Source organism: Vombatus ursinus, unplaced genomic scaffold, assembly GCF_900497805.2.
Source record: "Vombatus ursinus unplaced genomic scaffold, bare-nosed wombat genome assembly UNPS02014799.1, whole genome shotgun sequence".
Lineage (NCBI taxonomy): Eukaryota > Metazoa > Chordata > Mammalia > Diprotodontia > Vombatidae > Vombatus > Vombatus ursinus.
In genome coordinates, this window is record NW_020954577.1 from 27,009,562 (window position 1) to 27,014,121 (window position 4,560).

Consider the following 4,560-nt stretch of genomic DNA (forward strand, 5'->3'; position numbering starts at 1 on the left):
TCTTTCTGTGTTTCTCTGAATTCTTCATACTCATTTTGTACATTGCAAGAGCATTTCATTGCATTCACACACTACAATTGATTCATTCATCGCCCAGTCTTTTTGTTACCATAAAAGTGTCAATCTAGATATTTTGGTATATATAGGGTCTTTCTGCACATCTTGAGCTTCTTGGGGTATAAGTTGAGGAAAGGAATTTCTGAATCAAAAGGCATGAGCAGTTCAGCGATTTTTCTCAAATAATTCCTTTTTTTTTAATTTTATAGAACTGTTAGACCAATTTACAGCTCCACCAACAGTATGTTAGTATACCTGTATGCCTCTATATCTAAAAGATAGGACATTAAGTATTTGCAGCTGGAATAAAACCTCAACAATTAGGTCAAAATTTTACAAAGGCAAAAATAAAAATCTTATAACAAGGTTGGTTCACACGGAATTGTGAATGAAGCTCTCAGGTTTTTGGAAGTTATAGTCAGCATTTTTAATATACAAAGGGTGGGAGGCTGAGAAATAGATCCGAAAATTGCATGTGGCAAGTAAATAAAAGCTTGATTTGGGGGGATTTTAGTCGTCTTTGAAAATCAGGTCACAATTCATTAGTATGAATGCTTCCAGGAAAATCCAAACCTTTCATTCTTGATTGTAGCCATGGGACTTCATTGATGACACTGTCAATCATCTAACCTTCTTATATTCCCTATTCAGTATTCTTACTAATCATTGAAGACCATGATTGAAATGGAAATGACCATGAACCCAAACAATGAAAATTATGTATTTTATATATATATATATACACATACATACATACATATATATATGTATATATATTATTACAATCTACTCTTCTGGACTAGGGAATTCTTCATGAATGCCCTAAGATTATAATTCAACAGTATAAAATCCCTGTCTAGAATATGAAATAGACAAGAGTACCACTGTGTTTTGAGTGATGCTATTTGAACATCACTGACTGATAAAATAAGATCTTACTCTCTACTCTAAGTGCTGTTCTTAGAATGATTTATTTTTCAGAGATACTGAGCATAAATATTGTGAGAAGTAGGCCAATGGCAGAAAATTTTGATACCAGTATTTAGAACTATCACATAGGGTTAGAAACAAAAGAGAGGAGTAAAATACCTTATTAATGGGATAAACCCAAAGGATTCATTGTTAGTGTGGTTCCAAAAGGTGGATACATCACTTAAATGCTCTTTTTAAAATTTTCATTTTTTGTTACATTTTAAGTTCCACCTGTTCCCCTCCCTCCCTCCCCATCCCACACTAAAGGCCATCATTTCACATACACACACATACATACATATGTGCATATATGTGTGTATATGTATATATGAATATGTGTGTATGTGTGTGTGTATGTGTGTATATATATGTATATATGAAACCATACTATGTATACTTCTATTTATCAGTTCTTTTTCAGGAGGTAGATAGCATCTTCCTTCATAGGTGCTTTGTAGTTGATTTGTGTATTTATAATACTCAGAATAACTTAGTTGTTCATAGTTATTCTTCAAACAATATTGCTGTTACTGTATACAATGTTATCTTGGCTCTGCTCATTTCACTTTTCATTATTTCATTCAAATCTTTCCACGTTTTCCAGAATCAATCTGCTCATCATTTCTTAGAGCACAGTAAATTTTTGTAAAGATACTATGTACTACCAAGGAAAAAAAAGTATATTCCTTTCTAGTTCCATTCAATTCTTACCAGATATCTATCATATCTAGCTTATCTAAGATTTTATTCATTTCCTTGACTTCTTTCTTATTTTTTTTGTTAGATTTATCTAGTTCTGAGAAGGGAAGGTTGAAGTCCCCCATTACATTTTTTGCTATTTCCATCATTTAGCTTTTGCTTTAAAAATTTGGATGCTATAGCATTTGGTGTACATAGGTTTAGTGTTGGTATTACTACATTATCTATGGTACTTTTTATCATAATGCGGTTCCCCTGTTTATCATTTTTAATTAAATTATTTTAACTTTAACTTTGATATCATGATTGCTACCCCTGCTTTTTTTTTGTAACAGCTAAAAACATAATAAATTCTACTCTGGCCCTTTATTTTTACTCTATGTTATCTCTCATTTTAGTGTTGCTTGTAAACAACATATTGTTGGCTTCTGGTTTTTAATTAATTTTGCTACAATTACTAGTTGCATGTTTCCTTCCATCTTATTTCTCTTCACTGTTTATACTTCTCTCCCTTCCTTTTTACTCTTTCCCTCCTCAGATGTCTAATTTACTTCTGACTACTACCTCCCTAATCTGTACCTCTTCTAAGAATCCCTCCCTTATCCTTTCCTCTTGCCCTCCTATGCCTTCATCTATCCACCCTTCTAAGAGTCTCTCCTTATCCTCTCCCCTCATATATGTTATCTCACTGGTCCTCAAAACAACCCAATGAGGTAGGTGCTATTATCTTCATTTTATAGATAACAAAATTGAAGGAGATAGAGGTTAAGTGACCTGCCCAGGATTTGAATTCAGGTCTTTACTGATTACAGGTGCTATTTCTATCCACTGAATCACCTAAATGACTTCAAATGACTGGTTCAAGGTCATGAAGCTATTATCAGAGATGAGATTGAAACCTATGTCTCCCTGACTCCTGGTCCAGAAGTCATTATGCTATAGTGGCACCTACGTGATCTCAAAGACCATCTACTCCTATATAAAGGGATTTGGGGCTGCACTGGTAGACAGAATGCCCAAACTGAAGAAAAACATACCCATCTTTGAAGGCACACAGGATAATCAGTCAACAAGCATTTATTAAACATTTATTATCTGTCAGGCACTATATTAAGGTCAGGAAATATAAAGAAAGGCAAAAATATGGTTCACACTCTGAAGAAGCTCACATTCTAATCAGGGAGACAACATACAAAAAAAATGTATGTAGAAAGTATATGCAGTATAAATGGAAGGCTATATCAGAAGAAAAGTACTGAGAAGTGAGAGGGTGGAAGCAAAGAAAGGACTCAAGCAGAACATATGATCTGAGTTGAGTGTTGAAGAAAGCCAGGAAGGCAGAGCAGCTAGGTGGAGCAGTAGATACAGGTCTGGCCTTGGAGTCAGGAGGACCTGAGTTCAAATCTGGCCTCAGACACTTGACACTTACTAGCTGTGTGATCCTGGGCAAGTCACTTAACCCTGTCTGCCTCACCAAAAAAAAGGAAAAAAAAAAAGAAAGCCAGGAAGGCCAGGAGGAAGAAATGAGGAAGGAGGCACTCCAGCCTCCAGGCAAGGCAGATAGTGCAAAGGCACTGAGGCAGGAGAAGCAGAGTCTTGTTGTTGGAACAGCCAGGAATCCAGTGTCACTGGATCAAAGAGTATGTGTAGGAGGCTAAGGTCCCAGAAGCCTGGGAAGGTAGGAGGCGGCCGCGTAATGCTTTGAATACTGGATGATTTTGTATTTGATCCTGGAGGCCATAGGAGCCACTGGAGTTTATTGGCGGGGCAGGAGGGGGGGAGGTTTGACATGATCAGAACTGAGCTTTAGGAAAATCACTCTAGTCTCTAGTGGCTGAATGGAAAATGGACTAGAGTGAGGAGAGACTTGAGGCAGGAAGACGCACTAGCAGCTATTGCAGTAATTAAGGCATGAGAAGATGAGGGCAGGGGGCAGGGTCAGACAAGAGAAGGGAGAGTATTAGAGACATGTATACAGGTGATGTGAAGGTAGAAAAGACAAGACTTGGCAACAAAACTATCTTTGGAGAGTTTTTGTTCTTTAGAACCCAGGGCAGATCATTGCATGCAGAATAATCATGTTTAGTTCATTTCTCTCTACTCCTTAGGAGCAGGCTTCTCACTCCCTTCTCTTAGAGGTCACAAAATCATAACTAGAAGAGTCCTTTAAGAATACCCAGTCCAACCTCCTCATTCCATAGTTGAGGAAACTGAGACCCTGAAGGCCCAACGCCTCTCACGTAGTCAGTGGCAGACTGGAATTTCTTCTATTTCTGACCTACTGCTTAATTTAACTCAACTGACCTCATTAGGGAATCTTAGAAATTCAAAAGGACGTGAAGAAAAGATGCCAGCAACCAGCCACAGAAAGAATAGAGCAAACATCATTAAATGTAGCAGGGACTGGTACCTGCTCCTTCCCTCCTCTCCATTCCTTTCCTATTGGAGTGTTTGGGGAAAATAGAACGTGTCCACCTGAAAGCACGTGAATGGACAGGGCTTACTAATCAGGAGAAGCCACAAGGATGGGCCCATAGAGAGACAGTGATAGCCACTAAAAAGCAAGAAGGATCCTGGAGCTGTTTTGCCTTCATCTTAAACTGGGGAGACAGCATTATGATAACAACAATATTAATAACTAGCTTATGTTTATATAATTCCTTAAAGGTTTCCAAAGTGTTCTACCTAGGTTATCTCATTTGAACCTCACAACAACTTTGTGAGGTAGGCGTCATTACTATCCCCATTTTACAGATGAGGAAATGGAGGCTGACGGCTTAAGGGACTTGCCCACAGGTAATAAGAATATGAGGCAGGATTCAAATTCAGGTC